This window comes from Haliaeetus albicilla, chromosome 9, assembly GCF_947461875.1.
Source record: "Haliaeetus albicilla chromosome 9, bHalAlb1.1, whole genome shotgun sequence".
NCBI lineage: Eukaryota > Metazoa > Chordata > Aves > Accipitriformes > Accipitridae > Haliaeetus > Haliaeetus albicilla.
The window spans coordinates 10853946-10880430 of NC_091491.1; the positions used below are offsets into that span (position 1 = coordinate 10853946).

At 44.5% G+C, this 26485-nt stretch overlaps 1 protein-coding gene across 5 annotated transcripts in view; it reads left to right on the forward strand.

The window, feature by feature from the left end:
* AUTS2 (activator of transcription and developmental regulator AUTS2) overlaps window positions 1-26485 on the forward strand; it is an 802029-nt gene that overhangs the window by 100644 nt on the left and 674900 nt on the right. The window lies entirely within an intron of this gene.

The following is a 26485-nucleotide window of genomic DNA, read 5'->3' on the forward strand; positions in this document are numbered from 1 at the left end:
TCCATCTGCTCTGCAACCTGACGTTAGGTAGTGGAAGACAGCAAGAAGGTCCCCCTCAGCCTCCTCTTGAACAAACACGTCTCCCTCGGGCTCTCCTCCATCATGTGCTCCAGCCCCCAGGCTTGCAGCTGAATGCTGAAATATCCATCTAGCACTGATTTGTCGGAATTGGGTACCACTGATAATGAAGATGCATTGGCACAAGCTTCGGCCTAGATGGCTGCTTGGGTACATGTCAACGTGTGCCCTCGCTGGGCTTTCAGCTGCGCTGCCACGGCCTCTGCTACCTTCTGCTGCCAGAGCTGACTGATTAAAGGTGCTTCAGATATGTTAATTCATGTTGTCGTCATGTTTCCAGAGCATAATACAGACATGGCCTTTGTGCCAGCGTGGGGGACGCTCTCCCCACAACGCAAATCACAGATATTTTCATCTAGACAAAAAATGTTTCAATTAGTAATAAACAACAGCTGTCATGGAGGAATTAAAAAATGGTAATGTTGCTCAACTCATATGTTGCGGTGCATCACGCCGATATTTGGGGCAAAAAGAAAGCATTCCTAACAAAATTCTAAGAATTTCTATGTTACGACGTTTACTTAAACTGAAACCAAACCCTTGCACTGGGGGTCTTTTGCGCTGGAGCAGTCCAGTAAGATATGTAACTAGCAGCAGCTATTACAGTATATAGCTGGCACTCTATTGCACTTTGTAGCATCTTCCACGCGAGGATTTGCACTGCTTTACCACCAGACTTGTGTCCAGCTCGGCGGCAGCCCCCCGCCAGCCCAGCAGTTGCCACAGTGAGCCCCCCGTTCTGGGTCTCTGCACGCTCACGGTGCAGCCTGGTTGTCACTTGTGGCCTTGTATTTGGCATAGTGGCTCCCTGCCCTGGCAATGTGTGCGGAGGCTGGCGCGGTGCCGTGATTTCACTACGGAGCATGCTGTGGAGCATGCAGAGAGGGGAAGAAACCCCCCTTCTGCAGGATAGCTGCGGTGTAGCTACACGTTCCCTCGGATGGATGGCTTACGTGCAGTCTTCCTATCTTTGTGCCAGCAGATGCAAGGATGTAAGCAGATCTAACATGGGCAGCTGAAACCGGGAAACAAAGGAGGCTGGTGTGCATGAGCCTTGGGAATACTTGGCTCATCCTGCCATCAGCAGGCTAAATATTTGTAATTTCTATCATAAAAAATTCACCAGCTGCAGAAGTCAATAGAGGGGAAGTAGTAAACATGACATGACATTGCTTTTGTAGCATTGCTCAGAACAAGAAGTCTCTTCTTTCAAACAAAAGCCAGGCGCTGCTGCCTGGATGGACTTGAATACTTTTAGGATCTTGTCAGAAAAATGTCTGCCACAATTCAGTCATTTGGAAGAGGATCCCAGGTCTCTTTAGAGTAATGAGGCTTGAATGTAATCTCGAGCAGAGTGATTTAAAGTGCAAGGGCTGTTTCTTTACCCTGCCTGTTTATAGGGCAATGCATTTTTAATATTGAATGATCCAAAAGTCAGTTCAGGAAGGATATACAATCAAAGGAAGGAAATAGGTCATAATTTCTCACAAGGGACTGTGTGAAACCTTCAGTCTTCTTAAACTCCCCATCCAGTCCATTTCCCTGAATATTAGATGGTGCCAAAAAGGGGGCTTTTTTTTTTTTCTCTCCCGTTGATTTGGCATGGCAGCAGCAGCATATGCTGAACATCTCGGCTGGGGTCTTCGGGGCCAGAAAGGTAAAACTCTGCCCCACAGTGAAAACAGATGGGCTGGTTTATCTTTGCTTGTGGGAATAAGACACATGCCATTACTGTAGAGGAGGAGCAATAGTCACCCCCTGTGTTACTGGAAACTTCTCTGGCTCCATTGCTGAGGTCCCAAAGCCCAAAGCCCTTACGGCTTCAATGAGAAATGAAATTATCTCTCTTATTTATATCCAGTAATAATTGCTTCTTCTAATTGCCCTAGTTTGTGGGTTTCTTCCCAGCAGGTTAGGCTGAAATTTCAATTTCAGTTTGATTTGCATAATCACTTGAGCCTCTTCCCCTTACTCCTGTCCTTCGCTTGACACCACGAACTTACTTGTCCTCCCCTGGGAACCAGGTGCGGTCCTTCAGATGTATGTCATGGGAGGAGTAGGTTAAACTCAGTCTCCCAGTCAAGTCTGTCTTTCAGTGCGATCTCTGAAGTTATATTGATTTTGTCTAACATGCATGGTGTTCCTTGGTAGATAGTGATGGACGGGCTGAAGTTGTGTGTTACCAGGTGCCGTGCCGTGGGTGGGGAGATTAAGGGTGCATGTTGCTGCTCTTTCCGTATTTTCTCTTTCTTTTCTAAAATGATCGTATTGCAGGCTTTGCTGCAGGTCCTGCTCAGGACGCAGCCGCGCGCGCACTGTGACGTCTGCAGGCGCTTCTGGCTCAGGCTGCACGTCACAGGCTGTGCTTGACTACACAGCCCAACTGCAGGGGTTAAATCAACGCAGAGGGAGGACTCGGCCCTTTTAAGAAAGGTTTTGGCATTACAGGAGGCAAGGTAACATCTTCTGAAGTAGGTTTCTAGGGCTGGAGAAGGAAAGGTCCTAGACAGGGTCGTGGGGGCAGCCTCCCAGCTGCAGCCCCCGTGCTGCTGCTCTGACACTGCCTTCCCCAGGTTCGGCAGTGAAATAAGAGCATCCTCATGGCTCCTTGCCTGTCCATCCAGGGTTAGCCCTTAATATGCCTGTCACCATTTAATGGCACGCAAAAGGGGAACTAAGGCATGTCCTACTGTCCTGACATCCATCGGTCTCCCCAGATGCTCCCTCCTGCTGCCGGGGAGTATCTCAGTACAGCCCGGGGTGGTTCGTTGCTCTAAGGACAGGCAAAGTGGGGCTTGGAGGTATAGGCTCGGGCTGACCTGTGGGCTCTGCAGGCACGCTGGTGCTATGGCACGTTACAGCATTTCCCCCACTGATTGCTCACGACCTGCCTGTGGGCGCAGGTTGAGTTTGCAGCAACTCCCTGACGCTCATGAAGTGAATTTGGGCCAGAAGGCATGAAGCTGCCTTGAAGACAAAAGCTCTCCCTGCTTATAGATCACACGTTGTCGTCTAACAGATTTCTTTGGGTAAAGAGCCTATTTTTCTCACTTCTGTCACAATCTTTCAAGGTGTGAAGAGCCTTTAGTCAAGCTGGAGGGAGAGAGAAAGGTTTCTGGTGAAGGGACTCGGTTGATCGGGGGTTTATTTTCAAACCACGTCATGAATTTTCTTTTTGACTGTGTTTCTCGGTTCACAGATTGTGATCTGCAAAAATTTTTTGAAAGAGCTAGTATTTTCCCTAATTACAGCAAATGGGTGCCGATCATCAAAGCCGTTTGAATTCCTGGGGGTGGTTTGCAAAGTTACTGGAGTCCATGAGAGCAAAGGGTGACAAGGGGTGTTTGCATTGCCTGTTAACCTGAACGGCTTCAAAACGGGCTGTTGTCCTCTGCGGATATTATATCTTCCGCTAAGCGGAGGGGGAAGGATACCGCTAGTCTGTGAGTAACCACTGCCTGTTGTGTGCTACGTATAATGTGCTCGGGGGAAGATGGGAATGGGGAACCACGGTTAACAGTAATGTTTTGTTACTAACTCAGCATGTGAGCATGCAAACATCAATTTTTTATGGATGTGGGTTTATTATTGGTTGCTTTCTTTTAGTGCTTCCTCTAACACTGTAGCTCTTAGATGTGGTCCTGCATTCTAGTTATTAAGAAAGCAAAAGGACTATTAGATTAAAAGATAAACTTTGCAAGGAAGAGGCAACATATATATATTTGGTTTTCAATTTCTGGTATGTTTTCTTTAAGCGTGTAAATGACGAAGGATACCAGTATGTGTCTGTTAGCGTATATAAAATAAATGGAGCTCTTCTGCCAGGTGAATGTGACAGTGTCACTGTCTTACAAGACCACATTATAAATTTCCAAGCACCGTAAGAACATGGAAATTAAAATACCCAGGCAACCTTTTTGTTGCTGAGCTGACTCTTGGGCCTGGTTTTTATCTTTAGAGAGATCTTCCTTTGCTCTTCCAAACTTCTTTGGAAGGGAGAGAGTACCCTGTCCTCCTGCCCATGCTGTGGCCCTCAGTGATGCAGTGGTGGATGAATTTAAGGAGGGAAACAAACTGGGCAGCTTGGGCCGTGCAAGTAACCTTTAAAACCTGTTAATGATAGAGCAGGATGGAATCCATGCTGTCACTAGCTGATGCATGCACTACCATAACCCTGCATGTAAAGAAAGATGAAAGGGCATTCAGGAGCATGATAAAGCTCAGGTTTACATACCCAATTTTTTGCCAGTATTAGATTTGACAGCCCTTTCCCACCACTGGCAGTAATTAGAGCTCTGGTGAATGTTTGCCAGTGGCATTGGCATGGGCAGCTGACCATTGCCTATTGCAGTTTGGATATGGTGGGGAATATGGTAAGAGAACAAATCAAAATAATCACTTGAGCTGCAAGAATTGACTCTTAGCCAGGCTGGTCCTGCTGTTGGAGCCTGGCAGTATTTTGGCCTAAGTGATGACTGGATGTGAGCTACCTCATTTGCTTAAACATCAGATTCGATTCTTTCCCGCGCAAAGGGAACAAATATTTCTGAAAAAGCAGAGTCGTCATGCTCATGGGGAAGGCCAGGATGTGTCTGGCACTGCCCCATAGGAGGAAGGGGGACAGTTTAGCTCACGCGAATAGGGAGAAAAGACAGCACGTATATACAGACAGCACACTGGGTGTATGAATGCGTGGCATCCTTCTTGGTTAGGAAACCAAGAAAATGGTGGTGAGTTTAAGGTACCATTCTGAACAACTGAAAAAGATTAAAATGCTGCTTGGGAAAAACTACAACTCTTGTGTCCTATCTCCCTCCCCTCCTCCCAGCATCCACATCTCCACATCCTTTTCTTGTGATGAGCAGGAACCCCGGGTGGCTTGTGTAAGCTTCATGAGCAACACGAGCCCGTGCTCTCTGACTTGGTAGCAAACGTACTCTTAACAGCTGCACTGATGTCCCTTGATATTGCTAGTGTAATAACAAGGAATTAAATACAGTCGTGTTCATTTCAAATTCCATTTGAAATACAAATAGGTAAACCCTTATTCACTAAAGGCAAAAGAGCCAGTGGAGAACGGAAGTTCAGCGACCCTTTTTTGGTTTAAATCTTCTGAGAAATACTACAAAGGGCACCGAGTAAAACAAGGTGAAGTAACAAGAGAGGGGTTCTCGCTGCCTTTTGATTGAGAAGCACACAGGCGCATTTAATCCTGGGCTTGCTCCTGGGATGGGAGCTGGTGCGTCTTGAGCTTCTCAGGCAGATGAAGGAAGGGGCACTGCTGAATTTGCCCAACACTGTTGGTCACCTACTGAGTCAGCTCTGGCAACTTGATTTAATCTTTCTGGCCTTCTAAAGCACAGCAAAATAATATCTGCTGGAATATTGTGGGTGCACATCTGCCACGTGGACTCCCAGGGAGAGGAAGGGTTGCTGCCCTCTTTGGAATAGGCTTTTGATACCTCTAAGAGCATATGTCCACACTTGGTTGACACCTGTAATTATTGATATTATTATTGATCTGTTTGTCTAACAGCTGACCCCAAAGCTATTCATGCAAAGCAAAAGCATCCTATTGACTTTATTGGACTTCAGAGCAGACACCGTGTCGTCTCCTACCAGCAGGTGCTTATGGGTGCAAATGTCCTTGGCCGTGAAACCTGCCATGGCCGCACAGCGCTGCCAGCACCAGCAGGCTCTGCTCCCTTTGGAGGCTGGGCAGCGATCTCCTGTGATGCTGGGAAGAAGGTTGGTTTGTGTGATGGGGTGATGAGTGGCCCCGGGGCGCAGCGGTGGCTCTGGGTGGCTGTCACAGGACGGGTCGGGTGAGGGTGACAATTTTCAGCCGTGGGAATTCCTATGGAGAGAAGGGGACAGGAGAGGGGTTATGATTTAGCGTGAATTTGCTATAAACCGGGTTACACCTGCATCTGGGGAAAGTTTTAGAAATATTTGGTGTGCACTTTGCTTCGCAGACTGGCACATAGGCAGCGGTTTTATTCCCAGGGAGACCGTTCTCTGCGTGCAGTGTGCCACTGAGTGGATTCCACTTTAGCGGTCAGCAAAATCGTGTTTCCATCAGGGGAGCTGCCGCCTGTTTTGTTAAGGGGAAAAAAAATGTTCGCCTGGGAGACAAAAATATGTACTTGTCTGAGGCGAATGTGCTTGTTGTCAGTGGCGGCGGGGAAGGGTTAAGATGTGCTGGCTTTGAAGCAGCCCTCCCGTTCAAGTGCTTTGCAGCAGTCCTTGCAAAATCAGCTACAACTGTGCTCAGACATGCAGGTGTATAGAGCTCTGCGTCTTGCAGAGTGCAAACCACATTATCATCATTCAGCAAATAGTTGATAACCGTGACAGAGTCACCGTATCTTGTGTTTCTTCAAAGTTATGTACAACAGTAGCTGGGGCAGCCAGTGGGGTTCTTTTTTGTTTGGCATCCAGGCGCTCTGGCGGTAGTATTGCTGCAGTGTGTGGTGCAGAGCCGATCCCGAAATGTGGCTCTGAGATATTGCTTGATGATGTAGAGGGAGAGTCTAAAGGGCAATTTAGTAAAACAGCAAAACCTTGTGAGAGTTGCTGATAACAGTTTGGGATTTGGCTTTGATTGAGCAATGCATAAGAATAAAGCTGCCAGAGTAAAGCCTCAGGGCTGGTGTTTTTCGAAGTATCTCTTTGTTTTGAACTGTCCAGTTTGATCACTGGTGGTTGAACTCAAATCTCACAGAGTCAGTGCTCAAAATTTTCCAAGAATTGAGGCTTTTTAAAGACGATTCAAACTGAGCTCCCCTCCTCCCACCACAATTTTGGAAAATCATGACAGAGGCTACACAATTAAAAAGTAATTTAGTTTTCCTCATCTGAGATCTGGTCCTGTTTGTTCATGTTGTTGGTGTTATTCCCAGAAATAGTCTCATGGCATTCCCTGACACTCTAAATTCACTCTGAGACCAAGTTGTTTGAAAGCCTGGGCGTCTGCAGGAACAAGCCAACAGCTCCTAGTTAGCTTTCTGAATGTGATCCTTCTGCTCTAGCTTTTGCTGGACTTACAGATTTTTGCTGGAGTGGGTTGTTAGAGAAAGGGCTGTTTGGGTTGCAGTGTGTGGGAAAATTAATTTCTGTGTTCAGTGAACATTTGAAAACCAGATGTCAGGGCAATGGATGTGCTGATTATTGGAATTAGGGAGAAAATGTGCAACACCCAAATCCATCTGACTAATTTCCTGGCTCTTCTACCCCAGCAAGTATCCTACATCCCAGACCTGTAGCAGTAAATAAAATTACTAATTTTAAAAGTCGATGTGTTTCTGATAATTGACCCTAACATGTCTGCTTTAGCCTTTTAGGTGCATTCAGATACTGCATCAAAATTATTATTTCATTTGGTGATCAGGGGCAAGTGTATATTTGGTTCTGTAAAACTATTAGCCAGCCTAAACAAAGCAGACCATAGTCGGTAAGTTTTAAGAAGCCACTGATGATATTTTAAGCCCAAGTTAACTGCAAGTGCTTCATACAATCTGTCAATCAATCCAAAGAGAGTATCGTGATGGATAGACCATGTGTTGGCTTGTCTGACACTTCTCAAAGATACTGACAGTGACATGTATCAAACAGGACTGTCTTTCAGCTGCTTTGTCTTCAGCTTCCTATTGCTGGTTTGTTTAACTTAAATTATAATATACTGTGTGATGGGCTCAATTTGGAGTATCGGCTTCAAAATGCCGATTATGTTTGCATCCAGACACTGATTGCTGAACACTGGGCAACTGGATCCATTGTGCTAACGGCTCTAAATCTGTTTCCACATCTTGAATTCTGATAAAATAGGGATCTAAATGCAGGCCTGATTTAGCTTTCTCATGGTGACCGTAATAAGCATCATGTCAATAGAAGAAATCAGTCTCATTTAAAACAAAGTCAGCCTGCTGGAGAGTTCTAACTTTGAGATGGAAAAATTATTGTCACCCTATCACACTGCTCTCGGGATTGACACTGCTTGTGGTACAGGTTCATTTGGGAAGTGATCGTGCTCTAATTAAAGTCCACAGAGAACTGGAATTGGTTTGGTGCAATTAGAATAGACCCCTAAATTAGCATTTAACAACGACATCCAGGAGTGGGTCAGAGGACTTTTCACGCTGGTTGTCCCTTGTTTCTAGGACCAATATACTTAGAAGACTATTGTTTCGGGGGACACCACAGCTTCTCTTCACTCAGTGGTCTACCTAACACGTGCTTCAAGGCAATGGTGCGGTGCTGGGAAAGGGGAAGATTCCTTCTAGCCCCTTGTATTTGATTATGCATTTTGAACATTGAAGGATGGGCTTGGTGAGCCTGTACAAGAACACAAGGTCTCCTTCCCTTTGCCCCTGACTTGTGTGGATAGAGGAGTTCACAGGGTGACTAAATTATGGTTTAAGTTCAGGTAATTCTCCCTGTAAAATGCCAAAGCCCTGTGGGTTCTTTAATCATATTTTTTGGTAGTTGAGTGATGTTGGAGAACCATCAGAATGATTTTTAACAGGTCCTTGGAAGCCAGAGCTGGACTTTTCAAGTGTATACACGCTGCGTGCTGCTCGTACATCGGTAAGGAGAAAATACCTGATCTTCAGTGACAATGAATGTCACACTGTGTCCTCTGATTTGCCTAAACATCCAATATTGCAATTAGATAGAGCAGTGTACACACAGATGACAAAACAATTAAACAGCAGTGAAACATAAAGGGAAAAAATTAACAAGTAACCAAATTCCTTTGACACAGAGATCAAAACATATCGACGGTGTCTCGCAACTCTGATAATTCCGTTGAGCTGTGCAGAGCTTAACGCTGATGCTCACACACAACCTCTGATTAACATTAAGTGGGGCTGTCATTTTGACATAGCTGGATAAACCAATATTGAAAAATCTATTAGATATATAAGACTCGAACAGGGAGCACAAATCTTATTATATTATTTCAGCTGTAATTAAGTGGGAGATAAAATCATAAACAGGGAAGTTTAGTGAATTTTCTTCTGATGGCACAGAGACACCTGGGTTTTCATTGTTTTGGGGAGAGGCTGGAGGGGTGCCAAGGACTCGCTGCTGCCCAGGATATGCAGGGCTGAGAGGTGACTTTTGTAATATGCACAGAACAGGTTTATAAGTTCAACAATATTAGCTACAATCCTCCTTGAGATAATGACAGTTATAATGAATGTCCTCGCGTTTAACTGGAAATAGTAGTTCAGTGGTTTTACAATCCGGAGCCTGCTTAATTGGTTCTTTGAATAGATAAACATTGCTATTTAGGTTTGCTTTAGAATGTTATGCATTCTGTTCCTATTAATAATGGAGGTCATGCCATTAAGAACTTTCACATGCTGAAAGCGCCATTTTAAAAATAATTCTCTTGGAGAAACAAAAAATAAGACACCTTTTCCATTTTCAAGAATATTGAGGTTGCAAAGCCAGGCCCTCCAAAGCGAGGAGGGGGAAGTTGAGGTTTCCTCTTCAACTAGAGCTGCATGCACACAGGACACGCGCTTCATTTTATTATATGGCCTCATCCTGTTTTTTCCATGCCAAGTTTGTGACTTGCTCCAAGGAACTCAGTGCTGCAACCTGAGGTAACAGCCAAATGGGCAGTTTTAGTGGCTTTAAATACAGTCTGCTTGTATTTTGTAGGTTGGGGACCAGGGAGTCATTCTTTTGGTTCTGTTTTTTTTAAGGTGGGATTTATCTTACCTAACTTTAGCCATTGAAAGGCTGATGTCCCTAGGTAGCTAAGGACTTGTGGAGGGCGATTTCTCCCATCTGAGGATGAGGGGGAGCCAAATGCTTTCTGAAGACCCCTCTCTCCATTGATGATGGAAGCTGGCTTACGTAGCTAAATCAGGCGAGATGAATTCCACCCGTAATGTCTAGTACCCGTCCTGATCTCATTTCATTCTGCTGGTTGTCATACTTTGATGTCTTACCATCACCACACTTCTGTGCATGGGACAACTTTCTTTCATAAGCATTTTACAAGTACAGACCCGGGGAAGAAGGCATTAAGTGAGCTTCTCAAGTTTACACAGCGAGTTTGCGACAGGCAGAGAGCACGTCTTTTCTGGATGGCAATGTAATGCCATGACCAAGAAAATATTTCTTGTCTTCTGTCAAAGCCTTTCCTTGCTTCTCATGTGTCATGAACACGTCGTGGCGAATGAGCGATGAGGGCCAGGGTGCTCTTAGCACACAACGCAGCATCCCCAGTCAGGAGCTCTTCAGTTTTCGCTGCAATTCAAGGAGCTATTGAGCTCCCTGGAAGCCAACGGGCGTGTTGCCATTAGCTTCAGCGAAGCCAGGATTTTATCTTCGTCATACAGCCCTGCCTCATTCTCTGTCCAATGTTTGAACTAACCGAGGCATAAATTTAGCTCTCATGCTGGTTGGTAAGAAGTGAAAAATGAATTTCTGCCAAACTGGGATATATTTTCAACTATATTTAATAGGGTCTGTATCCCATCCCAAGAGGTCAGGACCTCTTTCTAACGAAGTTTATGATAATAGATTTAACTTCTATTAGTGTATTTGCAGTAGTATTTGCAGGGAAAGGAGTAGAGGCGCTTTAAGAAATAGAAATGATTTATGTCAGGTATAGAATGCTTTGCTCTTTCTCCTGTACTTTACTGTTGGAGGAATGAACAAATAGTCTGTGAATAAATAAGGGAATATTTATATTCTTTCTTGGTCTCAACTGCCCAGCGTCTTTCCTTCTGGAATGGCAAAGAGTGCTGAATAATTCATGCAAGCAGTCATTAATCCTTCCTTCTCCTTCTCCCTTTCCCTTGCTCAGGGGGACACCTAGTTCAGATACTATAAAACTTGTGGCCATTGAGTGCGTATTGAAGCTCCCCAAGTTAAAGTCTAGGAGCTTGCCTGCAGTCCAAAATGTCACTAATGAGAACAGGCTTTTTTAGTATGCAAAGTACCATCAGCACCCCTGCATTTTGATAGGGGCATGTGCAGCTAAGGGGCAGAGAGCTTGTTTGGGGCCTTTATACTGGGGGACTAGTACCAGCAGGTTAAAAGGAGGACAAGAAACAAGAAAAAAGGGACACTGATTTCTCTGGCACACAAATCTGTTGGCAATCTGTGCAAGCAGAATCTTGTCCTGGTGCTGGATAAGTACTTGTGGGATAAACAGAATATGTAATAAGAACTCATGAAGTGTATTCCCAGATGGACGGAGGTTGTTTGAACTCTACCTTCTTTTATAGTGTCAGGAAGAGTTGTGTGGGTAATTAGATGCTTTTGGAACGCGGCTTTCTCCCAGAGTAGCTCTGGTTGTCTGACCTGGTAGCGTAGGAGCAGCCGCCTTCTCTTGCTGTGCCACAAAATGTGCACAGCCAAGCTCAGAGCTGCTGGATGGACGTCTCAAGGCGGTGGTGACACATCTGATGGACTTGTCTGTCTCCGGGTCTGCTTATCAGTCTCTCCTCTGCAGTTGTTAGTGTGACTTCACGTAAGGGGTGCACGCTATAAGCATTTTACAAACTGAAGTGCAGAACTGAGCAAAAGTAGTACAGCATGGAAGGCAGTCCTGAGCTGATAGCATTATGAATAATGTAGCTCTGACTTCTGAATATGTGAATATAATCTTACTTGCTGAAATGCACCAACAGAAATGTAAACACAAGTGATCATTAATTTTATTGCAGGTTTTTTTTTTTCCTTTTATGGAAGCTTGGAACTGCTGTAAATTTGGATTTGAACCATCAGTGACTGGAGTTCAAAATGTAGGCTTGACTCTCAAAAAGATTTATGCATGTACTTAATGATTCTCTTGAAAGAGTTCCCAACTGGAGCCTTCCTGTCAGAGAGACTTTGTGTAAGAGGACTGTTTAGATTTGAAGCATGTGTTAGGGTACACGTTAAGTACATGTATGAGGGCTCCTAACACCCATTAACACAGAATGAAGAACTGCACTGACTGTTAAGGAGAAACGTCTCTGGCTGTATGAATTGCACGTACCATGGAGACTGTTGGACATGCAGCAAGACCCAATCCTTTTCTTTTCTTGTTTCCAGATTAACTAAACACAGCTTGTAGGATTGGCCAGTGTCATAAAAATCCACTAAAAAAAAGCTGTCACATTGGAAAGAGTTGCTGAGTAACTTTGCAAGAGCCGTGGCAGAAGTCTGCAGGGCTTAGAGTCTGTGTGCGAGGAGCAGGATGGCTGAGAGCACCAGCTCAGTTGTGAGGTGCAGCAGCAGGGCATGCAAAATACTAGAATGTCCCTGCCTCGTGGGAATCCTACATAGCATCACAAATTCTCTTCAGCATGCTCATTTTGAAAACAATGAATTTATTTACTGCTTTCCAATATTACTAGGCTCAGAAGAACTATAATGTTTTAAACAATGAACCATACCTATTTGAATGGAAAGCAGAGACATGATGTTTCAAGGCCTGTTCAGCTGGGAGAGCTGCTTGGGAGAATGGAGTTGTTGCAGGGAGGGTGAGGAACAGCTCAGGGAGAGAAAAAAGAAGTCGGAGCCCATAAATGGGCAATGTTGGTGTTTGTGTGCTCAGGATTAACAGTGGGACATATTGCATGTAACTGCAGTCAGGGATGATGTTTCCAGCTACTTTATGTATTTGTTCTTTTGGAGGGTAGATGAAATAGCGGGTGTTTAGTTAGGATCCAGCCCACTCTTCCCAAAGCCAGTTATTATTCCACAACTGATAGAAGAGCTGAAGAACAGCTATACCTCCTGCTACAGAAAGGAAGCAAGGAGGTGTATCAACAGGAAGACAGAAACCGTGGAGATTTGTTTAGGATTTGTTTCGGACAAAAGTTCAGCTGTCAATTTTAGACCCCTCAAGGTACAAACCTTGCCCTCCTCCCAGCAGCTTAGAGTCCACCAGCACTTTTCAGGCTTTCTCCAAATGAGGTTTTTGTCTGAACTTACTGTTGGAGGGGACTGCATGAGCAGATGGTGTAGGTATTGGCTAGAAGGGTAAGTTTATTGCTCCAGACTGCTAAAGGCTCCATGAACGTGTGTTTTGCAAGAGAAAGCACCTGGGTCTGTTCTGGGTTCCTGTTGCATAGGGCTGTGGTGGTTTGATTTCTTTCCTGGAAAGCACCGAGCCCCCGGGTGCTGGCATTATGCAGGAGATGAGTCTCTGTAGCCACGTGCTTTGCTCATGTTTGTGTCCAGCTCCAAAGCCAGAGCATTTCCAGTGAAATTCCTATGCCTCTGTGCTGCATGCAAAGAGCGTTTGCTGTGGACTCCCACTCTGTCCTTTGGGTAGAGAATTGTTCAGTCATTGTGATGACACGAGCCACGCAGGCACCGTGCTTACTCAGACTTAGAGCAGCCTTTTTATTCATATAGCCACTGCCTCCTCCAACGAGTCTAAAAATAAAAAGCTTGCTCTGAGTAAGCAGATCGCCTGCCTTCCCTGTGAGATTGCTGTGATGTAACTTGTTTTTTTTTTTTTTTTCTCCTGCGGGGAGCAGGGATTCAGCCAGAGAAATGACTTGCCGTGGAGCAAGGCGTCTCAGGGAGGAGTGTAGCTGAGCTGACTGCTGGCTGCAGCGGAGCTGACAGTGCTGACAAGTGCCACCTCCCACGCTGATGCACTTGTGGTGAGGCCTCATGGCACAGGGAAAGTTCACACTCATTGATTGCGATGGGTAGCAGCTCAAATCGCGCCCCAAAGCTGACAGAAAAAAGAACATTTCAGTGGAGAGCAATGTCAGTAAGAGAGAAGCAGCGCAGAGGCTCGGAGCAAGGCAGCCTGACAAGTGCTAAAAGGGCCTCCAGTCTGCATAGTGTCATAATTAAAGTGGCTCCCATTAATTGGTGATGCAAATTAGGAAGTAATACCAGACACATCAAGCCTTTCGCTCCAGTGCCCTCAAATGCTTAGGAAAACCAGGTGGTTTAGAGGATCCCCTAATCACGTTATACTTTGCATTGCATAAGTTAGACCTGAATTGCCTGAGTTACATCGAGGTCTGGCGAGCTGCTGTGTCAGGTGTTGCAGAAACACAGACCGAAAGGATTCTCCTCCGCCTGGCTGGTGGAATTCATCAGCCAAAGCACCTCTACCACCCCCCAAACAAAAAAAATAGTGAAGGAAGCTGAAGCATGGTGAAACCAAACAGCATGTCTGGGGTGACAAAGGCAAAATTAGTGCAATGAGTACTGCCTAGCTCTGTGTCCACTCGGTCACAAAATGTAGCAGGTCAGTATGATACTAACTTTGGTTAGTATGATTAATAAGCAAAGTTCCTCCCAGGGAAGTCTAATGGGAAGAGAGTTCTCGTTAGCTCCATCTTGAAGCTTTTCAGAAATTCAGGGGCTTTGGGTGATCTTTTATAGATTGCCTCTTCATTTTCTTGAAGAGCTTGATGCATTGGCTCTGCAGTCAGACAGCGCAGAATCCGCTTTCCAAGCATGTTCTGCTTGGGCAGAGTCAGAGACATGAGCCCTGACCTTGTAACTCTGGTTTCCCAGAGATCACAGCATCATTTTTCTTGGCAGTTCATTTTCTAGATCCTTCTCTCCGAAAATAGCCCCAAAATAGGAAAAGAAAATGCAACACTAGCCCAGTGGGTGACATATGTTCCAGCTCCTTTCTCTGACCCTGGTGAGTACCAAGCTGTGCAGTACAGACACCAGCATAAGTGTCCACCACTATAAACCAAAGCAGAAGATTCTTCCTGACCACAGAAGGTCATCAGATGATTTGGAGTGTTGATGAGTTTATTATCTTGTGATGCTCAGCCTGGTTCTTACAGCTAGAAGTACCATTCTTTGTCATTCACTGAAAATAGGGGTTGTCAAACTGTTACCCTGGTAGGACCCTGTGGCAAGAAATTCCATGAGGTAATGTACTTACACCAAAAATTGTATTACCTTTGTGATTCCACCAGCTCCTCTTTGTTCTTATGGAGAAAGGAGGTCTTTTGGGGTCATTTTCTGATGCTTTTAGCAACTGAAGACATAAAATTGGTAAGGAAACACCCAGGCTGTAAGGTAGCAGACTTGCCAGGGCTGTGCAGCTGTGAAAGCACAAAATCTGTAGATGCTGGAACATGAGGAGTATAAGGGAGTGCAGGACAACCTGAGTCTGATTTAGTTGGGAAAGTGCTGTATTTCTAGGAAATTACTCCTCTCTGCTAGCAAGTGGGGAATATAGACTGGAAATGAAAGCAAACCGCTGTGCGCGGAGGTGAGCACCCAGGGTGGATCCCATCTCTCCCCGTTTTCTGCCCAGTTAGAGCAGACGGGGCTTGTCCACAACTGAGAGCTGCTGTGCGAAGTGTGGATTTGCTTGTACCTGGTGCCACATGTCAACTCCCTTTGCAGCCCTCTACAGCCAGGCCTGCTGCTGGCTCTGGAAGGAGCCTGGAAAATCAAGGCATTAAATGGTACTCTGTGGAAGGGATCTATGTATCAGAAGATCGGTAAAGAAAATGGATTATTATAGACTTTCTAATAGTACAGAAGTCTTTGTAGTTGGCTATGACCTGAGTAGACCTTTGTGTAATGATGAGAACAGACATTAGTATACACCAGATATTAGATTTTACAATCAATTTTATTAATTTTAATTGAATATAAAATAATGGAGGATACATGTAAGGAGTCTCTGCTTCATTCACTGTAATTATAATATGCTTAATTATTATAAATTTGATGGGGCAATAAAGGTATTAAAATAAATAGAACAGTAGAGGTGCTCATTAAAATTGTATCTGACCTCTATGCATTGAAACTTGCTGGAGTGAATGCAGTAAAACTGGCTGCAGTGTGGTAGCAGTGGGAGCTATTAATTCCCAATTCACAGGTCTTGGCAAGCCTGATGCAAATAAAGTCAAACTTAACTATCTATCTCACACGAAGGACCAGAGAGGGCTTTGCTGAAAGAACAGTAGCCTGTGAATCGGTGATAATTTCAGTTGTGCAGCTGCTGCAAACATGGGGTTTCAGACGCTGCAATTTTGCACGCATGCACTTCATAGCAATTTGTAAAGAAAGATACTCTGGTAGGTGTGTCACACTGTGCTTTGGCGCATGTATTTTATTCAGAGCATGATTTAGACATTTGGATGCTTATCCAGACCCTGAGCAGTTGGACTGGAAATCTTTCAAGAACTGGTGTTTGAAGACTTATTTTAGATCCTCGTTGCCAGACCCTGAGAACATTTTGCAATCTGGAAGCAAGCGACGATTTAGGGCCAAATTGCAATTACATTGTTGTTCTCCTTTGGGTGGGAAGAAGTTCGGTTTGCTTCTGTGTTTTGAAAATTGTCTTGGTGGGTTGTTCTCCCTTCCCCATATATCCTTAGGTGCTATGAGCACGCAGTGTGGAGGAGGGGTGGAACACGAAGCTCTGGACTGAGTTAAATGTACCGCTGGTGTTGCTGCTGGATTCTTTGGTGTCTCTTCTGAACATCGGTTTCTGCTTCTTTGAATGCCCTTAGGAAATGCTGAAGCAAGTTTGTGTATGTTAGTGCGCTCAAAATGGGGATATAGTTTCTTGAACTGGACTGTGGTCCCCAAAAAATCATTTGGCAATTTTTTAAAACTAACTTGTGTATTCCTGAAAAATCGAGCTGCATGGGTTGGAAAGGAGGATATTACAATGTTTGTAAAGAATCTTGTGTATTATAGACAGTTTGTTTCCACTGACATATACAAAATAGCAAACACTTCTTTTCAGGGGTGTTTTCTTCTTGCTAGGGAGAATCCAGTCCTTGCATTTTGTGCCCCAGAGGCAGGGCAGTGATTTCTGAGGGGACATCTGCATCGTTCATACCACCGCAGCAGGGGGGTCGGGGCTGCCATAGTGCAGTCAGGTTCTTCTGTCCAGGCATGGGCTGCCAGAAGCCAGCGTCGACCTCAGGATATTTCTGTGCCCTTAGCAATTGCTTAAAAGGGCCCTTCGTTTTTGGCTGCTCCTGGCACAAAGGCTGTGCCGAGCGCGCCCGTGTCCTGCAGCATGTGCCGAGCATGGAGGCACGGGAAAGGTGGCTGTCAACCAGCGGCCCTCTCCAGTGGGCGCAGTGTCCTCTGCCCACTTCAGTCCTTTGAAGGACGGTAGGCAAACTGGCCGCAGCCAGGGGAGCATGCAGAATTGCTGCTCTCTGCCTTCCTGAGGTTCTGCTTCACGAACGTGTCATCCTCTGCAGAGCATTTATTTTTATATAGGTGAGCTGTTCTTAAAGTGAGCCTGGCCAGAGGGTAGGAGCTGGCACTTAGCTTCCTCCTTTGCTGTGAATGTAGTTGTGGAGGAATGGTAATTTCCGCATTGAATGTGAAGGAGGCATTTTATCCTATTGCAATGGCACGCTGTTTTGCATTGATTTGGCGAGAGGGCATTTGCACTTTCCAGGAGTGAGGAATGGGTCTCAATAGGGTATTCCCGTCTCTGGATGCAAAAATCCCTATTTCTGCCTGCTGTAGCCCATATATTCAGGCTCATTTTTGCATGGCACTCAAATGGACCTAAATATTTCACCGCCTAGCAAGATAACACTACAGCTTGTTTGGTATTTTGTAATCAGTTATTAGGACAGGGCTTTGCTGAAATAAAATATGAGGGCAAAGGAAAGTAACATGCCTGTGGCATTAGAATGCTGTTAGCAAGCTTGAGGCATATCAGAGAGATTGGTCCTGAGAGTAACATTTGCTGCCTTTCTGCTTTTGAACTTTTTTTTTTCATTTGCCTGTTTCTGAGGTCTGGGATTTATCCTGAATTTAAGAACTGACAGGTTTTGATCATTTGAATAGGTATCACTGTTCAGCGGGGAATACATGTGCCAGCTGAGATGTCTCTTAAAGCCAATTTGTACTACCAGTTACACGAGCTGATTTCTCGAGACTGTAATGTATTTCAGCTTCAGATTCTCCACCTGTATTACGGCGTTCATCTCCTGGTCCTCCCAACCTGAATTGCATTACTCTCCCTTCTCAGCCCCCCACCTAGTGCCCTAGACACTAGAGCGTGTTCTTTGGTGTGAATACATATTGAACCACAGAAAAGTGACATTGTAAGATTAAGCATCTGACTTTGATTTACTAAGGCAGAGTACTCTTAGAGCCGCAGTCATTTCTTAATCCAAACCTCACCTTGTTGTGCTGAGGACGTGCAGTTTGCCTTCAGGTAAGCAGAATCACCCCTGCTGTTGAAACTCCAGCATTTAAGCATGTGGCAACTCCTTGAGCTTCTCTCTATATAACTGATGGCCCAATTCTGATGCCTTCACTGTGTTGAAGAGCAGAAGAATTGAGTTCATAGTTAGTAATTGTTGTGCACATATTCAGAATTATTTATAGGTAATGTGTATAAAGAAGACTTTCCCACTGCAGTAGTACTTATTCATGAGGCCTTCTCTGATGATTATATTTATGCACTTTGGTAGGATGGCTGTGAACTGTAAATCTGGGAAGAGGTGCCCAACACTTGGGATTCAAGCTACTGGTATCCTGAGTTTCACAAAGCAGACATTCATCTGCCTGAAACTTGGTTGTTTCCTATTGTGCTTCTAGAAGGGTCTTTTTTTGTCCCCCCAAATTTTAGTTGAAAGTTGGGAAGGGGGTGGTTTCAGGCATGCAGCCTGAAAGGTAAAGAATGATACAGTGATCCTGGAGAAGTTGGTGGGAGTGGAGGCAAATATTGCTGGCTGGCCAGAGAACTTGCCGGCCTCCTTTATTAGAGAAGGCTTTTGCCAAATTTTACCTCCCAGTGACTATCTAGGAAGATGCACTCTTAGCTGCTTCATAGAAAGATATAATGGCAGTCACTGTTGTCTCCACAGCATGTATAGACGGACCCAACTTATCTCCAAGCTGTGGAGCTGCACAGCCCACATTGTCAGTCTGGCCAGACAGCCTTGGTAATCCCTGCTCATCTGCACCGCACTTCTTGCTGGTGGAGCATGCTAGTGTGGGTTTGTCTGTTTGAAGTCTGTTGCAAGTGCAACATCTATTAGAAAACACAGAAAGAAATCAATCTGCAGTCTTGCAGATAACACACAGAATGCATGACATACTTAGACATGTTTGACTGATCCTCGTGGACCCAATTTTACCCCATTTTCCATGCATCTGTCCATAAAGAAGAACCATGAAGAGAAAGGAATTGTAGGAATGAAACATTTGAAGAATGCCTTCGAAGATCCCATTAAACCATCCTGCTGGAAACTGTAGCCTGGCGCGATAGGTCTGGTTCAGATTTTCCATGTATTTGAAGTCTTAACGTTGAAGAATGAAGCCTCTGTTTTAAAGAAACGAGTCCCTAAGTGGAAAAAGAAAGAGCCCAGCTGTTAGTAAGGCACTTAAGGTTATTTTGCTTTTTGTTGTTTTTTGTTTTTGTTTTAAAACCTTCTGGTAAGTGTAGCTGAATCTGCTAGTTGTTGAGTTGTTTAGAGAAATCTGTCACGTCTGTCACTTCATGGGTGGTGAGGTTGGGGAAACCTGGCCCTCAGCTGCGTGCTTGGGTATGCAGTGGGCACGCTGCAGTGACTGTACCTATTGCTGCAAAGCCTAGTAGTGCAAATATAAGTATTGATCTTAAGTATGTCCCTGGCGTCTGAAGCAATAAAGAAAAGGAGTGGGAGACCAAACCATCCAGGAAATGTTCAGTGTTTCCGAAGTATTGGTTTGAATGGGTTGAACCTTGTCTGGTGGGGGAAACATCCATATTTTGGTTCACTTTTACAACTGAGTGTGTGGCTCTAAATCTGTCCGGTTACAGAACAAATCCTTCAAGTCTGTGTTTTCTTGTTGGTACCTGGTGACCATTTTAATGATGCTTTGCCCTTGCTCCCTCTGAATGCAAGGCCACGGTTGAGCATGCAATGGTGCAGGAGACAAGGCTGTCTTTTGTGGGTCTTGATGTATTTGCTCTTCTGCTGCCCAAGGAGGGGCCATGGCAGCCCTTGTTATCAGGCTGTCAGAAGAATTAAGAATCAAGTAGTTGCATGAGCAGCAGGATGATTGAAGGCTGGTTTCCGATGGACTTTTATCTCGTAATTGATTTCCTCTGTGGGTTTGTGCTGTCTAATGAGGTGTGAGCTAACGCGCCGGCCTTCCCCGCTGTGGGAGGTGAGAGAAGCCAGGCGCCTCTTTGCTACGCAGCTGCAATCTCCTCACTGAACTTATGGGCACTTGGTATTGTTGAGACCTCTGCCCTCCTGTCAAATTTGCTTGAAATTAGTGGGTTTCAAAAGTTATTAGAAGGGGGACGGGTAGGCAAACACACACAGGCAGGGTGAACTTCTGTACCCCTTGCTCTTTGAGAATTAGGCTTAAAAAGAAGGGAAACCGAGAAATTGCTTTGGTCTTAAAAGCTTCCTTCGTCTTTATTAATCCTAGGATGAGGCAGTGGGCAGGGAGGGCTTGGAGAAGGCAGGGCAGGAAAAACTGGTAATTATCATTATTATAATTCCATGCTAAAATATTCTCTCTTGCCTGAAGTGCTGACAAGTGTGTTGGTAACTGCAAAGGTTCCCAAGGACTTAAGCAAATAAACAAAACCTGGAGTCCTGGAGCCGTTTGGGAATGATTTAGTTTCTAGCACTGTCTGAAACTAGAGGAAGCTTCCCCATGCCTGTTGCTCAGCTTCCCCGGGGCCGGCTGATCCCTGCCTGCTCTCCCTGGATAACCCATTTGCTGGGAAGACTGAACGTAGGTTGGGCTCTGTGGCCTGGAAGGGAACTATTGGAATGGAGGAGGGCAATAGATAATATTGATTAGCACTTGGGAGTCTGGAAAACCATTTTATGCCTTTGACCCATGAGTAAAACATGGATGTTTTCGCAAACCTTGGGAACCCTGAATACTCTATTAAGCTGGTTCAGATTTAAAAGAGAGTTCCTAAATGTTTGGAGACTTTACAGAAGTGTCCTTTCATCCATTAAGCAGTATGTATCCTGAGGCATCCACACAGTTAATAGTGTTAGCCCCAGTGGAAAGCCTCTTGAGGCATTGCTGGCTGCACTAGAGAACGTGGATCATTTAAACATTAACAGCTTTGGTTATTAATTATTGTGGAAAATGTGGGGGTGGAGAATGCTGAACTGGAAATGTCCCACGACGTATTTTTCCCTTGCCGCATTATCAAATCCATTTCTGCCATAAGCTGAGCGAAGCGCTTTTAGAGCAGTGTAATGGGGAGCAGAGGTTATTTGCCTGCTGCTTGGCTTACGGGTTTTCTCTTGACAGTGATGATGGAGTATCTTTTCTGTGGGGTATACAGATGATAGGATTTAACTTCATTTAATTTAGTGTGAGCTCTGTTTTCAGCCAGTAGGAAAGCGTCTTGTAAAAATTGTGCCTTGGACACATCCTGTGAGATGGCATGGTGTGGGGATGGTCTGGAAGCTCTTAGGGACTTGGAGCTGTGCTCGTGGCGAAGGCTGGCTCAGCCCCTTCCCTGTGGGCTTTTTGGCTAGCTCACTGAGCCAGCTTTGTCCTGTCATTCCCACCTCCCTGTGTGTCTCTGAATTGGGTTCGATAGTACCGATGTTAAATTCAGGCATGGTGCTTTCCGAAGTTGAGGTCAGTGAGAGGTGTTTTCCCCTCAGGTATGCAGAAGAGTTCGGAGCCCCGTACCTTCACCCAGTGCCTAGCTCCTAGGATGGCATGGCCAGAAGCATCACACCAGCAGGCGCTGGGGACCAAGTGTTTTGGAAAATCGAACCTGTATGTTAGTGCTAGGAAGGGAGAGTTAAGCTCCCTGGAAAACCTGGCCTCCTCCTTGTGTGTTGAGGCCTTGCAAATATGCCCGCACATCAGTACTCACAAGCCTTCAAATCCTTTACATTGTCAACCAGGCTTGCTGCATTGAGCACCTTTGGTTCTTGAATTTCGCTCAGTCTTCAGCAAAGTCTGTCTGTAAAGCAGGGCTGGGTTGTGTAGAATGTCCAGGGTGACTCACCGGCTCAGTGGTAAATAAGCTCTGCCTCTTGCTTAGTTTGCATCCAGCTAATACAGCTGTAATTACTGAATTGTATTTCCTGGACACTTGGAAGTAATTAGCCCAATATAAAACTAATGTGTCTTGCCAAATTTAGGCTTAAAATTGTTTCTACGGTTGGGTGCGGTAATCTTCTATTAGATTTAAGGGTTTTTAAAAAATATTTCACTAGTGCCTGGCTTGATTAACTCGTAATGTTGTAAAGCTTATTTGTCGAGGGGGTATAGAGATATTAAATGAATTTGGAATTAAATAGGTGCTGGCTAAATTCCCACTTTACTCAAGCCCCAGTGATCCCAGTGATATGGAGTCTGGGCATGCAATATTGTTGCTGGCTTATTGAAGCTGAGTGGAGGAATAAGCTGTGAGAATATGAGAGACTGGATTTTTGAGGGGTTTATTTTTGGTGCTTTTTCAGCAAAAACTAGCCTTATGTGAATGGTATACTTAAAGAACTACTTTCCACCCCTGCTTTCTTATTAGTTGATGGCAGTACTCAGCTGAGGTTAGAAAGAGGGATTTGTGACTAGCTGTTTCCCACCTAGTTAGGAGAGAAGATAAGGATTCAGGAGGCAAGCTAGTCACTTCAGGTGGGAAAGACCACTGGAGATGGCGGGGGGATGAGACAGGTACTAAGCAAGTCCTGGCAGAAGTCAGCTATAAAGAGAAGAGCTTTGGAGACGTCAGTGCCGTAACACACGGGCACATCGACTTGCCTTTGTGTTAGACCTTCGACACGTTCGGGTGGGTGGTCTTAACATAGCTTGTGCCTGGGCACTGACGCTGGTTCGGGAGCTCTGTCAATTTAGTTTGCAGGGCTTCTTTCTGGTTTGTGAATCATAATTATAATGAGCCCTGGAGACGAAACTGAAAGAGTGCATGGATGTGGGTGTCTGCACCACCAAACCTGGTGTGCAGCTGTACAGCTGGGCTGGAGAGCAGCCTGATCTGGTTGCTGCCCAAGGGACTGGTGCCGTCATGCTGGATCTGCAGGACAAGCCAGGCACTAACAGCAATTTAATACTGTTGTCAACAGCAGGATTATGCACAGTATCACTGGATTTGTGTAGGAAGAATTTCTGGGGAAAGCAGATACAATTTTTTCGGAAGAGCTCCATATTGTATATTGGTGGGATGTGAGTCCTCCTTGTTTTTCCATATGCTGAAGTGTTTTCAAGGTTGCCTTCCAGTTTTAGACATTAAGTAAGGATGGAATTATATACTATTATGTCAGATTTTCATGATTGGAGGGCTGCTTTCTCTTTGGGTTTTTTAAAATAGTTTCTGGTGCACTGTTTGGTAAAGTGTCTATATGAGGTAAGGTATGTGTCTTAAGTGCTGTAACATGAATGGGCTCATGGGGCTACATTGTTGACTCAATTGGTGGGTCAAGCTTTCAGTGTGACTGTATTGTCAATATTGGGAATTGCAAGTGGAGGGGTTATAAATGTTCCTAATTGGTATTCTGTTCTCTACTGGAGAAAAAGGCCTCTTGCTATTAATAGATCTATAATTTTTTTTTCTGTGATAAAAACTGACACCTTGCTTTAAAAATGTGTATGTTGCATGTGTGCCCACATTTAGAAATAAATTCCTCATGTTTATGTGTGTGTGCACAAATGCGCCTATGTACAAGCCATGTATCTGCCACATGTAAGTAAAGCTGCTGGGCATTTTGCCCTGGTTTTTGGGTTTTTTTGTTGTTGTTGTTTGGGGTTTTTTTTTGTTACAAGAAAGGACAAATTATGGAAGTGTGTATTGTATTAATACATTTGTTAAGGAATATGAAAAACATAGCGGTGATGCTTTCTATGGAATGGAAATTCTGTTGTAAACATCCGAACCCCAAATAGCTCTGCCTGGAAAGGAACCACTCATCAACTGGACCCCACCTTGTACGGATTCATATAGATCATAAACCCTCTGTCACCACTACTGGCTTGTCTCAGCATTCCCAAAACAGCAATCTCTGCTGTATTCCTGTCACCATCAAGAATGGGACTTGAATTATGCAGAAAATCTGAGTATATTGCTACTTTATTTATTTATTTGTTTGGACTGAATGTTTTTTTGTTTTGGATACACAGCAAACTAAGAGTCTTCCCCTGACCTTGCAGGACTTCAGAGATAGATGAAGGCATGTGTTCTTTAAGGCAGCTGGGAATTTATGGTGTTCGAAGAGACTCTGGCTCCAGTGTGGGTTGTTGGCAGCAGTGCTGATAATCACAACGTGATAGCAACTGGGCTGTTTTATTTAAGATGTGTTTAAATCTTATTTTCTTGCGCTGTAAGGTTATGTCTTTGCAGGCTATCAGAGTTCAGAAGGGAGAGAGGAAAAAAATCCCAACCCAGAAGCCTTTGTTTCAAAAGGTTGCAAGCGTAAATCTTTTTTGTTTTGTTTTCGATCACCTGATATTTTTCTAGATCTTGGAAAGAATGGGCAAGTTGTTCATAGAGTGTACCAATTGCTTGTCTAAAGCCCATTTGTATGAAACAGAGCACTGTTGTCTTGCAATCTGTTGGAGCAATACCTTGCTAATTCCCTGGATTAGCAGACCTCTCATGTATGCCTGCATTTTGAGAGTTAGCAAATCTGGTGAACAAATGTTTCACAAAAGCCAGGAAAATGCATCACAAATCATATTCCGTCTTTTCAATACCCATTTTAATTGCTGACAGTCATATTCCATAGAGGATACAGTAGCATATCTCTTGTATACGCAGTAGGAGTGTGGTCGTACATGTCCTAAAGCACTTGTTTCTGAACCACAGCAGAGTTAGCAACGGTAGCAAAATGTTCTGCTGATGTATTTTTGATCAAAAAATGTGTAGTAATGGCATCCCTAATATAGTTGCATCAAAGATTTCCTCGGTTATTGAATGTGCAGTCATCCGTTCTCAGTCAGCATCTCTCTAAGGTCTTGCAGCCAAACACAGCGGATACATGAGGTCAAATGAAGAGGTGCCCTGAGCCGAAATGTGTAAAGTCTTCTAGGGCTGCTCGCAATGCAGCACACATGCGGGTTAATTGTTTCACCTAAACAGACATACTCAGTTAGAGCTTATCTATGCAGAATCTAATGATTTTCAACTGCCTATAGCTGTTAATGCTGTACAGCTTGTTGTAGTTTATTTCCATGAATATATGGGACTAACCCTGACTGGTGGGATCTCACTCATTGTGGTGTAAACGTATCCACGTAGGCAGGTTTCACTGATTTTTTTTTTTTTTTTTTTTTTTAAACTACATTTTTTGAACTAGCTGAGTCTGTTTCAGACCTGTGAGCCAGAGTCCATAGCATTTGCGGGAGCAGGGGAGTGCAGGGAGAGCAGACACACTGGGCAAGAGGAAGGAATAGGTTATGTGAGTTTTTTAAAGAAAATACAGCAATGATGTATTTCTTGCAGATGTACTTTTGGAGGGATTTGTAGATGCATGCTACATACATAAAATACATGCAACAGAACTTGATTAATAGGTATCTCTGACATAAAATCTATTTCAGAGATCTATTGCTCCTCGGTTTGGTGTGGTTTTGTTGGTTGGGTTGTTTTTTTGTTTTTTTTTTCCCCCTAGCCTGGCTTTTTTTCAGAGGGAACTGTATACTGCAGATTTAGGATTCAGGGAATAGCTGGAGGGATATATTTTTTTTTCTCTTTCTGGAGTTAGGAGTACATAGACTTCATTTTGTTGGTCTGGATTTTGGTATATATGAAATCCACATCAGTGTTTGAACTCACAGGATTGGCGCAGGCTCTTGGCCTGGCCCTTGTGGCTTTCCTGGGTTGTAAGTGATTTTTACAGCTCAGGGAAATATGGATCAATAAGCAAAGACAAAATATCTGGTGTCAGAAAGCATTGTATTTCATTGTCTACCCATAAAGAAAAAGCTGCATGGAATCATATACAGCTAAAAACGTGCTTTTTAATTGCATGAACAGCTTAACTGCACTTTTAGAGCAAGTATCTATTTACATCTCAAAGTATGTAACTGAATTGCAGGAAATAGTCCATGTATATAGCTTAATTTTAAATTCCGTGTAAATTATATTAGCATAAAATCTGTTAGAGACCATAAAAGCATATATGGGTTTTAGCTCCCTTTCAGTTTCACAGGGCTATTCCCCTGCTTTCCCCACCCTGCCAGGCATAAACAGGTCTTGTTGCTGTCTCATGAAGAGTTCATGATGCCTGAGGTACCCTCATAAAATGCATTTTAAAGCCTGTTAATTATACAGCATGAAATCGGTCCCTCGCCATGGGTCCCCTTTGCCAGAGGCTCCTCATAGCTGGGCCTGCGGGATCACAGTCACCCAGGGGCAAGGGCCTCTCCGGGGCCAGGTGCAGGGCTCCCTGGTCTGCTAATGAGGGGATGGGCCCTGCTAATGAGGGTAATGGCTCCTGCTAATGAGGGCAGCTGGGCTGGGCTAAGG